Consider the following 13,081-nt stretch of genomic DNA (forward strand, 5'->3'; position numbering starts at 1 on the left):
TGTGTGCTCAGCTTTGTTATATCAGCAAAGGCAGCAGGATATGCAAATCCTGAAGAGTTTTGATAGAGTAAAGAAGGAGAAAGTGTTGCCAGTGACAGAAGGGTCAGTAACCAGAGGAAACACATTTAAAGTAATTGACAAAAGAATTCGAGTTGTGATGAGGAGATTGTTTTTTCCGCAGTGTGTTGTTCTGGTCTGGAATGCAATCCTGAAAGGTCAGTGGAAGCAGATTCAATGTTAACTCTGAATGGAATTGGATATATACCTGACATGGAAAATCTAACAGGGCAATGGGGGAAAGGACAGGAGTGCGGGATGTGGGATTAGATTATATTAGAGATACAGCACTGAAACAGGCCCTTCGGTCCACCGAGTCTGTGCCGAACATCAACCACCCATTTATACTAATCCTACATTGCAACCAAACATCCCCACCTGTCCCTGTATTTCCCGACCACCTACCTACATAAGTGACAATTTATAATGGCCAATTTACCTATCAACCTGCAAGTCTTTTGGCTTGTGGGAGGAAACCGGAGCACCCGGAGAAAACACACGCAGACACAGGGAGAACTTGCAAACAGGCAGTACCTGGATTCGAACCCGGGTCCCTGGAGCTGTGAGGCTGCGGTGCTAACCACTGCGCCACTGTGCCGCCCTAAATAAAATAGCTCTGTTAAATATCAAGCAAATGCACAGTAAAAAGGTTCAGTGCTTGGACCTCAGTTATTTTCACTCTGTCAATGGCAGAGAAGGCTCGAGGAACCATGTGGCTACTCCTCATGTTCTTCCCAGTGTCCAGAATAAAGTGCAATATGACACTGATTTCAAGATGGCCGACACGAACGCAACGCACATCTTTTCTGGAAACATCACATTTAAAGTGAGAAGCTAATCATAAGGCACGGACGGGGATTGAACCCGTGATCTTTAGTTTTCGAGACTGACGCCTTACCACTTGGCCACCATGCCTTTTATTAATGGACACCTGAGACTCCAGAGGAGGATTTGTGATTCTTTTTCAATTTGGTTGAAACAGCATCGAGAAACATGCACAGAAATAAAGAGGGATTGTGGAATGGGTAACAGATCAGCCTCATTCACATCATCAGCATCATGAAATCTTCATTCAGACGTTCCATTCCCATCCTCAGCTTTTCTCACATCTGTACAGTAATATAAGAGTGGACATTGGGTTGTTACTGGGCAGATTATATAAATAGACTATGTGCATCATCACAGGAAGTGATGTAATATAATCTGTGTGGCACCTCATGGAGAGTTGTCGATGAAACCTTCAATGCAAGGTGTGTGGAGTAAACTCAGGTTATTTTAACCGTCAGATTCTTATAAATTCTGTACTAAGCCTTGACAGATATCAGAATATTATATGGGGGCCACAGTAAACCAAAGTGAAGATGGAGAAATCTTTGCCTGCACCTTTGAAAAGGTCACTGGACTGAACCAAGCCGAGGAGTGGCCGAGATGGTTCCAGAGGTTTGCAAGGTATCGTACTGCATCGGGTCTCGTGCAGAAGCCAGACATGGAACAGGTCAGTACGCTATTGTCTGCAATGGAGGGAGTGTGCAGGCAACATCCTCATGAAGAACAGAAGGCTACATGTGAAGAAGTTATTAAGGCACTCAAGACATATTTTAATTGAGGAAAAAAATGTCATCGTGGAGCCAAAGTTAAAACGCTGCATTTGCTGACAACGCAACCACCAGGTGACGCTGTACTAGCACATGCGCAAATGCAGCCTCTTCCACTGAAACGTCACTGTCTGTGACATTCAGGCAGCTGCCAGGATTAAAGATGGAGCTACTCAATTTATCACAGAAAACAACTTCGACCCAAAAATCCCCTCAAAGTTTGCCATCGCCGCCTCCGTCCCACCCCAACAGTCCCCCGCTACCTCTTGCGCATTCACGTTATATAGTACCAAGTCATCTTAATTCACCTAAAGTGAATTACTTTAGGAGCAGTGACTGTCGTTTCATAAGCAAATACGGCACATATCTACACAATGGACATGTTTTGGTTGATACTCGGAGAACGTTGCGCTGTTTGAAGTCTCATTAGAAGGACAGCACCTCTGACAGTGCTGCACACCCTCTGTAATTCAGTGAGGTTTCATAGAGTCATAGAGTTATACAGCACAGAAACAGGCCCTTCGGCCATCATGTCCGTGCCGGCCATCAAGTACCTATCTATTCTAATTCCATTTTCCAGCACGTGGCCGTAGCCTTGTATTCTGTGGCGTTTTGAGTGCTCATCTAGATACTTCTTAAATGTTGTGAGGGTTCCTGCCTCTACCACTCCTTCAGGCAATGTGTTCCAGATTCCAACCACCCTCGAGGTGAAACATTTTTTCCTCAAATCCCCTCTAAACAGCGCCATCCCATTCTCCGGACAATCATTCCCCGCTTCCCCCCATCCCACTCTCTGACTGCTCACTCCCCGCTTCACCCACCACCACCCCCATCCTGCTCTCTGGCCGCTCACACTCCAGGCCATGGGCTCTGCCGCTTCCCTCCTCTCGGCCACTCACTCCAACATTGCCCCATCACCCCTCGAGGCTCGCCTTGCTTTATCGGGTGGTGCGGTGAAGAATGATCGAATATTGGAGCGAGCGGCCGAGAGGAGGGAAGCAGCATGGCTTAGAGCTCGTGTCTGGAGGGACGTGGGGGGGAAGCGGGCCGTGAGTGGACGGAGAGAGGGCAGTGCGGGGGTGGGGGGGGAGCAAGTGGCCGGAGGGCGGGGGAGCGGGGTAGCGAGGAGCGGGCAGCGAGCGGCCTGGAGTGAGTGGCTGAGAGGGGGTAGAGAGTTTTCCCGCGCATGCGCCACTTCGTCCTGGAAGACGGAGGCTGAGCATGCGCAGCATCTCAGAGCGCAGGAGACTGTTTGTGCATGTGCGAGCTTGGAGCGCTCTGATGACGTCGGCTGGCTGCTGCATTGTCAGCAATCACTTTGAATTTAATAAGCGTACAAAACAGAAAGGGGAGAGTATTCATTCATTTATCAATGACTTGTACAATCTCACGGAGGATTGTGAATACCGCAACTTAAGGGAAGAACTGAATGGAGACAGGATTGTGTTCGGGGTATTAGACAACACCCTTTGAGATCATCTACAGTCCAGGGCTGGTCTCACATTAACGAAAGAGTTTCAATTGAGCAGACAAACAGAGGTTAGAAAGTTTAACCAATCCGTTGTCCAAGGGGACGGGGGAGTCTGATCTCGAGAGTTGCAGACTCAATTGAATTTGTTCAGAAAACAAAAGGAAAAATTAGGGGTAAAAGACAAGAAAGACGGGAAGAGCATCTAGTGGTAGCTGCAACCAATTGCAGTATGTGTGGCCGAGAGAGACACAAGTGGGAAAACTGCCTCGCCAAAGAAGCTGAGTGTTTTTCCTGCAGAAAGATGGGACACTTTCAGTCAGTGTGTGGCAGTAAAATACCAGCGCTGAATATAATTAAAGGGAAATCCCCAGAGAGCAAAAACATTAATGAAGTACAGGAAGTGTGGAAATACATTTTTTATGTGAAATCCAGGAAATAAAGTGAGAGTTGCTGGACGACAGAAATTCTGAAATATTTTAAGATAGAGGTAGATAGATTCTTGATAAACACGGGGGTGAAAGGTTATCGGGGGCAGTTGGGAATGTGGAGTTGAGGTAACAATCAGATCAGCCATGATCTTATTGAATGGTGGAGCAGACTCGAGGGGCCGAGTGGTCTACTCCTGCTCCTAATTGGTATGTTTGTATGTAAGAAAACATGTTCTAGATACAATGAGAACTATCATTTGTTTGGAAATGGATTTGAAACCCCCTTTTATCAAAAGGTGATAGAGCTTTAATTTTTCTACAATTAACAGACAAATCCTTGTGGAGTTGAGATTGACAGAAACAATGGGCTGGATTCTATAGAGCCCTCAACGTCGAGATCTGTGGTGGGGGTGGGGTGGGAGCCTCCTGAAGATGGCCCCGGATGAGGCACGCCATGGACCTCAACGCCGGCAGGGCCTGGCTCGAAATTGCCGGCGACGGCGAGGCGTTGTGGGGGGACCCCCACCGCTCGGCAACGGGACCACAAACCTGCATTAATTATTATCCCATCACTTCCTGATATCCAGCTGCGATCTTCAGCCCGGTGACCGGCACTGCCGTGCCTTCGGAGCCCCATCCGGGGAAATGAGGTGCAACACTGGTGGGGAGGGGGGAGAAGGTAAGTTTCTCAGTGTGGGGGAGGGGGGACGGAGTCAAATTAATGTCATGGGTGTAGGGGATGGTGGGAAGGGTTATAGTTTACAGTTTGCGCAGTTTTGGGCGGAAGGTCAGATGGTAAAGGTAGGTTTTGGGAGGGAAGGGCAAATAATTAATTTAACTGTTATTGGGGGGATGGGAGAGAGGCAAAAGCAATGTATTTATTTCATTTCATTTCATCTTTCTTTAAATATTTTCCAGTCGGACTAACAGCCCGTTAAAAATGGCTGACACTCCAGTACAGTACTAAGGCAGTGCTGCACTGTCAGAAATGCTGTTTTTCAGGTGAGACAGAAAACTGAGGATCCCTCTGCCCTCTCAGGTGGATGTTAAAGGTACCATGGCACTATTTCAGAGAATAGAAGGGGAATTATTTCTGGGGTACTGGTCATTGTTTAACCCTGAATCAACATCACTTAAAAACAGATTATCTCGTTTTTATCACGTTGTTGTTTCTGGGAGCTTGCTGTGCGCACATTGGCCACCATGTTTCCTACATGACCACAGTGACTACACTTGGAAAGTCCTTCATTGGCTGTGAAAGGCTTTGCAACGTCCTGTGGTCGTGAAATGCAAGTCTTGCTTTTTCCATTGTTATCAATGTCATTGTGATCAAAAGATAGGATTCGTGAGCACAAAATTTAAATCAATTTCGATTAAAATAATGTAAAAGCATCTATATTCTTGCACTGCACTTAATAATCTCCATCCTCCTATCCTTACAGAGTGCAATGTCATCGACCCTGAAATTGATTCCACAATCTCATGGAATCACAGAGTCAGAGAATGTTTAAGGCACAGAAAGAGGCCACTTGACCCATCGTGTCTGTTCCACAAACAATTTCAGCCCAGTTCTGATGAAAGGTCACAGATCTGAAACGTTAACTCTGTTTCTCTCTCCACAGGTGCTGCCAGACCTGCTGAGTATTTCCAGCATTTTCTGTTTTTATTTCAGATTTCCAGTATCTGCAGTATTTTGCTTCTGTGTTACTTTGAAAGTTAAAACTGACCCACCTGTCTACAATTCACACTGGGGTCTCCCATGAAATGATGCTGTGTAATGTTGTTAGAATGAATGCAGACTCCGAGCACAGAGCTTCCTGTGGGGAATTGGGGATATGAAAACCAGCAGACTCTGCAGGAATTTCCACTGGGAGCACAAATTCACAAAATCTATCTTTTATATATCGATTCATTTTGATTGTCCTTCTGGAAAATTATTTTGAAGCAATTTAAACATCAACCCACAGCTCCATGACTGGGTCAATTATGAGGTCATCCTCTGACAGGTCATGTGACAGCTGGAGCCACAAGACATCAGAACTAGATTTGTGACTGGATTAAAACCCGGAATCCTGTCACAATGGCTTTTCAAATAAAGCTGTTGCTGTTTGAAAACATAGCAGTTAAACTTTCTGCCTGACCATGAGGGGAGCTAGGGAGAAATTTACAAAACTCAATCCTTCAACAAAATAGTTCAAAAATCATTCATATCGAAATCATGTGAGGATTCATATGCAGTAGAGAAACAAGCAGAATACAGAAAGTACAGAGGAGAGCTGAAAAAGGAAATGAGATCAGCAAGAGAATGTATGAGAAAAGATTAGCGGGTCACATAACTGGGAACACTGAAGTCTTTTACCAACATATGGACAGACAATGAAAGGGTGGGTCAATTAGGAGATCCTGTGGAGGCAGAGGGTGTGGCTGAGGTACTAATTAAGTACATTTCATCTGGCATCACAAAATGAGCGGATGCTGCAAACGTCACAGTGAAGGAGGAGGAAGTGAGAAAATTGGACGGATTGAAAATAGATAAAGCGGAGACAATTACAAGGTTGGCAGCTCTCACAGTAGAAAAGTCACCCAGTTTGAATGGGCTGCATCCTGCGTTGCTGAGGGAGGTAAGGTTGGAAATAGCGGAGACTCGAACCACAATCTTTCAATCCTCCTTGAATATGGGAATGATGCCAGAGGACTGGAGGAATCTCCTCAAGATTCCACATGAATCAGTGTCCATAATTCAACTTTACATATTTAAAACATGTTTACAAAAACAGTAGAAGTACTCTCATAACATAAAAGCAAAATACTGCAGATGCTGGAAATCTGAAACAAAAACAAAAAATGCTGGAAATACTCAGCAGGTCTGCAGCATCTGTGGAGAGAGAAGCAGAGTTAACGTTTCAGGTCAGTGATTAGGCACGCTACAACCTGCCGGACTGAACATTAAATTCAATCATTTCAGAGCATGACGGACCCCACCCCCCACACCCCCACACCCCCTACACACTTTTTTATGTTTAGTTTTTTTTCTTTTTTCTTTTTTATTTGGTTATTTTATTTCAGTTTTTTTTTTAGTTTGGTTAGTTTGTTTCTACTGTGTCTACCCATTGTTTCTGTTTTAAAAAAATGTTTAATGTTTGTGCTCGGAGTGCTTTGTGCATTACAGTCAATTCACACCTTCTCTGTACTAACGCTTTGTCTTTCAGCACACCATTGAGCACTGTTCAGCACTGTTCGCCTTTGTTCCATGCCCTTCTGGTCAGTTATTCTCTGTGACCTTGTCCAATCAACACCTCTTTTGTTATCTCTTGCCCCACCCCCAGCTTTACTTGCTTAAAACCTTTTCATTTATAATATTTGTCAGCTGTGATGAAGGGTAACTGACTTGAAATGTTAACTCTGCTTCTCTCTCTGCACAGATGCTGCCAAAACCTGCTGAGTATTTCCAGCATTTCCTGCTTTTACTCTCATAGCACAGTTAACCTGTTTTTTCTCTCTCTGTTCTTATTCTGTCTCAGTGTTTGGATCTCTCACTGTTTGGATTGAGAATTGAGCTTGTATCAGTCCTGTCATGGACAGATCTGCTGAGTATTACCAGCATTTTCTGTTTTTTCTTCATTTCAGATCAGAATTTCTTATTGAAACACGGGGAATGCTGTTTCAACTGCTCCGGGGATACCTTCATGAGTTGCTGAAACATTCTAATTCCCATTCCCACACGGAACGAAGCCAGGCAGGAGGAGATACCTGTGACTCAATGATCAGACATTGCAGCTCATGAAGTGTGTTTTCTGATGGTCGATGGGTTCCTGTGTGAAGTTGACACGGGTTTGGTTTTTCTCCCTTACACTTTGACCCTTCAGTTAGTTCTTTGTGTTTAGCTGTTTCAGGTGATGTTACTGAGTCAGGAATGTTGGTCAGGACAGTGCGAGAATTCCCTGTGATTCTTTCAATAGCGCTGGGGAATCTTTAACATCCACCAACAGGGCCTCATTTAATTGTCACTTCAAAAACCTGCTGGCAATTATTGCTCAGGATTACACTGAGCTGGGACACTAAGGATATTCAATTAATGAAATCAGTACTTTAAACTGAGAGCAATAGTCCCTCCCACATCCTGATACCTTAGGATTTCTGAACTTTAATTACTGCTTCATTCCTTGGTTTGTGGGCTGGTTCACCACCTGCAGACATGTGAGGCACTCACAGGCACTGGTAATCTCTAGGCTTAGAGTCAGAGAATCATAGACAGGTTACAGCACAGAAGGAGGCCATTCAGCCCTTTGTGTCCATGCCAGCTCTCTGCAAGAACAAGCCAGCTAGTCACACTCCCCCGCCTTTGCCTGTAACCCTGCATTTTCTTTTCTTCAGATAATTATTAAATTCTCTTTCAAAAGTCATGATTGAATCTGCCTCCACCACACTGTCAGGCAGTGCAATCCAGATCCTAACCAGTCGCTGCATAAAAAAGTTTTTCCTCATGTTGCCTCTGGTTCTTTGGCTTTTCACCTTAAATCTGTGCCCTCTGGTTCTTGACACTTCTGCCAATGGGAATAGTTTCTCCCTATCTACTCTGTCCAAACCCTTCATGATTTTGAACACCTCTATCAAATCTCATCTCAACCTTCTCTTCCCAAAGAAGAACAACTCCAGATTCTCCAAAATAGTAGAAGGCGTTCTATTTCTACTGGAAAATGGGCAGAGAGAAAGAGTATCAGACAGAGTTCACAAGAGAGAGAAAAAATTGGGTATGTGTCTGTGAGAGAGAGCAAGACAGAGGGAGGGAGAGTAACTGTCTGTGTGTGAGAGAGAACACAACCCAGTCCCAATATAATTGCTCTTTCTTGATACTATTCGATAAACTCAGACCCTACCCAGATAACGACAGCTTCTCTCCCTCAATGCTGTTCCCCGCCCTGACTGGACAGAAATCCCCTCTCATAGCAGCACATTAACACTGGTCTCACTGCTTTTCCCTGCCCTGATGGTGCAGAAATCCCCTCTCATAGTTGCACATTAACACTGGTCTCACTGCTGTTCCATTCCCTGACTGTACAGAAATCCCCTCTCATAGCTGCACATTAACACTGGTCTCACTGCTGTTCCCTGCCCTGACTGTACAGAAATCCCCTCTCATAGCTGCACATTAACACTGGTCTCACTGCTGTTTCATTCCCTGACTGTACAGAAATCCCCTCTCATAGCTGCACATTAGCACTGGTCTCACTGCTGTTCCCTGCTCTGACAGTACAGAAATCCCCTCTCATAGCTGCACATGAACACTGGTCTCACTGCTGTTCCATTCCCTGACTGTACATAAATCCCCTCTCATAGCTGCACATTAACACTGGTCTCACTGCTGTTCCCTGCCCTGACTGCACAGAAATCCCCTCTCATAGCTGCACATTAATACTGGTCTCACTGCTGTTCCCTGCCCTGACTGTGCAAAAGTCCCCTCTCATAGCAGCACATTAACACTGGTCTCACTGCTGTTCCCTGCTCTGACTGTACAAAAGTCCCCTCTCATAGCTGCACATTAACACTGGTCTCACTGCTGTTCCATTCCCTGACTGTACAGAAATACCCTCTCATAGCTGCACATTTACACTGGTCTCACTGCTGTTCCCTGCCCTGACTGTACAAAAATCCCCTCCCATAGCTGCACATTAACACTGGTCTCACTGCTGTTCCCTGCTCTGACAGTACAGAAATCCCCTCTCACAGCTGCACATTAACACTGGTCTCACTGCTGTTTCATTCCCTGACTGTACAAAAGTCCCCTCTCATAGCTGCTCATGAACACTGGTCTCACTGCTGTTCCATTCCCTGACTGTACAGAAATACCCTCTCATAGCTGCACATTAACACTGGTCTCACTGCTGTTCCCTGCCCTGACTGCACAGAAATCCCCTCTCATAGCTGCACATTAATACTGGTCTCACTGCTGTTCCCTGCCCTGACTGTGCAAAAGTCCCCTCTCATAGCAGCACATTAACACTGGTCTCACTGCTGTTCCCTGCTCTGACTGTACAAAAGTCCCCTCTCATAGCTGCACATTAACACTGGTCTCACTGCTGTTCCATTCCCTGACTGTACAGAAATACCCTCTCATAGCTGCACATTTACACTGGTCTCACTGCTGTTCCCTGCCCTGACTGTACAAAAATCCCCTCCCATAGCTGCACATTAACACTGGTCTCACTGCTGTTCCCTGCTCTGACAGTACAGAAATCCCCTCTCACAGCTGCACATTAACACTGGTCTCACTGCTGTTTCATTCCCTGACTGTACAAAAGTCCCCTCTCATAGCTGCTCATGAACACTGGTCTCACTGCTGTTCCATTCCCTGACTGTACAGAAATACCCTCTCATAGCTGCACATTAACACTGGTCTCACTGCTGTTCCCTGCCCTGACTGTACAAAAATCCCCTCCCATAGCTGCACATGAACACTGGTCTCACTGCTGTTCCCTGCTCTGACTGTACAGAAATCCCCTCTCATAGCTGCACATGAACACTGGTCTCACTGCTGTTCCCTGCTCTGACTGTACAGAAATCCCCTCTCATAGCTGCACATTAACACTGGTCTCACTGCTGTTCCCTGCCCTGACTGTACAAAAGTCCCCTCTCATAGCTGCACATTAACACTGGTCTCACTGCTGTTCCCTGCCCTGACTGTACAAAAGTCCCCTCTCATAGCTGCACATTAACACTGGTCTCACTGCTGTTCCCTGCCCTGACGGTACAGAAATCCCCTCTCATAGCTGCACATTAACACTGGTCTCACTGCTGTTCCCTGCTCTGACTGTACAGAAATCCCCTCTCATAGCTGCACATTAACACTGGTCTCACTGCTGTTCCCTGCTCTGACTGTACAGAAATCCCCTCTCATAGCTGCACATTAACACTGGTCTCACTGCTGTTCCCTGCTCTGACTGTATAGAAGTCCCCTCTCATAGCTGCACATTAACACTGGTCTCACTGCTGTTCCCTGCTCTGACTGTACAAAAATCCCCTCTCATAGCTGCACATTAACACTGGTCTCACTGCTGTTCCCTGCTCTGACTGTACAGAAATCCCCTCTCATAGCTGCACATTAACACTGGTCTCACTGCTGTTCCCTGCTCTGACTGTTCAGAAATCCCCTCTCATAGCTGCACATTAACACTGGTCTCACTGCTGTTCCCTGCTCTGACTGTACAGAAATCCCCTCTCATAGCTGCACATTAACACTGGTCTCACTGCTGTTCCCTGCTCTGACTGCACAGAAATCCCCTCTCATAGCTGCACATTAACACTGGTCTCACTGCTGTTCCCTGCTCTGACTGTACAGAAATTCCCTCTCATAGCTGCACACTAACACTGGTCTCAGGTGAATTTTGAGTGGTCATTAAATGATCCGACAATAGCGTGGCCTCGGTTAATAGCAGTTTGAAGCCGGATATGTTTTAAATTCCATCGGCTCATCCCAAAAACCGACCTTTAAACAAGTCAAAACACTGGAAACACACGATGGCTCATTCAATGTCTATCGAGAGAACAAAGACGTTTACTGTTGGGGTTTGGACAATGAAGAGAAACATAGGAACTTGACGAGGACATTCAGCCTTTCGAGTCTGTTCCACCATTCAATTAGATATTTGCTGATCTGTATATTAACACCATTTGTCTGCTTGTTTCTGTCACACTTGGTACCTTACCTAACTCAAATCTATCATTTGTCAGAAATAAATAAGGAAACTGATTCATCGAATTTCTTAAAAGCAAAATACTGCGGATGCTGGAAATCTGAAATAAAAACTGAAAGTGCTGACAAGACTCAGCAGGTCTGGCAGCATCTGTGGAGAGAGAAGCAGAGTTCACGTTTCAGGTCACTGACCCTTCTTCAGAACTGGCAAATATTAGAAATGTAAAAGATTATAAGCAAGTAAAGCGGGGGTGGGGCAAGAGATGACAAAGGAGAAGGTGTAGATAGGACAAGGCCACAGAATAGTTGACCAGAAAAAGGCAAACAATATGTTAATGGTGTGCTGAAAGACAAAGCATTAGTGCAGATAGGGTGTTAATGGACTGAAAAACTAAACAGCCACAATCACAAACATGAAAAAAACAGTGGGTAGGCACAGTAGAAACAAACTGAACAAACTAAAATAAAGTTTTCTTTTTTACTTTGCCGATGTCTTTGTATATATTGTGGATCGTTCTTCAGACTGTCTTCTTTCACAATGTAGTTCTGACCTCTGGTGATGTTGATCGTAATCAGCTTCAACTTGCTGATAGTTTTGGAACTGAGCAGATTTTCTTTGCTTGATTCTGCAACATGGAACTCAGTCTGACATGTGGACCCCTGGGAGGACTTAAAAGTAACTTGCATGATCCCTAGGACTGGTGGAGGAGTATCTGATCCATGGGAGAAGATTTTAGATATCAGCTTGTTCAATTACAGTTTCTGTTTTCTCTGTTACTTGTGGAATGTCGGAGCATCCATTATGTTGATCATTGCTCCGAGTCAATTACTGCAGATATTGTCTAATTACCTCTGAACACATCACATATGGGCAGGTGTCGGGACTTGTGGTCGCGAGCAACAAAAATCTTCTCTCGTGCTGCAAATATGTAATCTTCCTTCTGGCATTTAAATCTATGAATGTTTCCTGCAGGCTTCGATCAGCATACTGTAGTGAAATGTCCCATTTTTCTGCAGACTTGACACTTCTTCCCTCTCGAAGGACAAGTTTTGTAATAAGGATCCTCACCACTGCAATGATTGGATGTTTGAATGTGATTGTGATTTCTGTCTTGGTCATCCTTGACCTTGCTCTGGGTTTCCTCTGTGTCCTTGTGTTTTGTGTGTTTCTCAGGGGAATCTCGTCGTCACGTTATTTGCCTCTTTCTCAGACTTCTGAGTCTCATCATGTAGTGGTCAAGAGTCTCGCACCAGATTGTTTTGCTTGCCTGAAACATAAATTTCAGAGTGGGGATTTGCCCTTGCTTAAAAATATCTTGTTAGAAAATGCATCGCAACATCATAATCATTATCGGTCCCAGTGTCTCTGAGTGTATTGAAGGTATTGTCAACTTTTGGTCCAGCAGAGTGTAGGAGTAACGCTCTCTTTCTTCGGGGTGTATTGATAGCGAGTGCCATCATTAGGAGTTCAAGTCTTGTGAGCCATTTGCTCCAGTGTGGCCCTGGGTTGCTGTCTATCTCTGTAAAGGCTGGAAAGACTGGCTGTTGTTGTGCACACATGATGATTGTTATTTATTTAAATCTAGAATTGTCAATGTAAGTCTTCTGTATGTCCCTGGTTGTCTGTGTGATTACTTCTTTTTAATCCTCAATGTCAGAAAAATATAGTGTTGTGCTGTGTTCTTACGTCTACATTAAATGATGACCCCAGGCTTTATATTCAGATTCAATACAAACAGTATTTATTGTCTTTCTTATCTACATGGCATGATCACAGGTCCCAGGTCTTTTTCTCATTTTTTTTTTATTTTTTTATTTCCAAAATATACTTTATTCATAA

General features: G+C 44.8%; 1 non-coding gene across 1 annotated transcript; it reads right to left on the bottom strand.

Moving 5' to 3' along the window:
• Nucleotides 1-900: 900 nt before the first annotated feature.
• trnas-cga (transfer RNA serine (anticodon CGA)) lies at nucleotides 901-972 on the bottom strand. The gene has a single exon. It is a non-coding gene; the product is annotated as a tRNA-Ser (tRNA).
• Between the last annotated feature and the right edge of the window lie 12,109 nt (nucleotides 973-13,081).

Source organism: Heterodontus francisci, unplaced genomic scaffold (assembly GCF_036365525.1).
Source record: "Heterodontus francisci isolate sHetFra1 unplaced genomic scaffold, sHetFra1.hap1 HAP1_SCAFFOLD_75, whole genome shotgun sequence".
NCBI classification, from domain to species: domain Eukaryota; kingdom Metazoa; phylum Chordata; class Chondrichthyes; order Heterodontiformes; family Heterodontidae; genus Heterodontus; species Heterodontus francisci.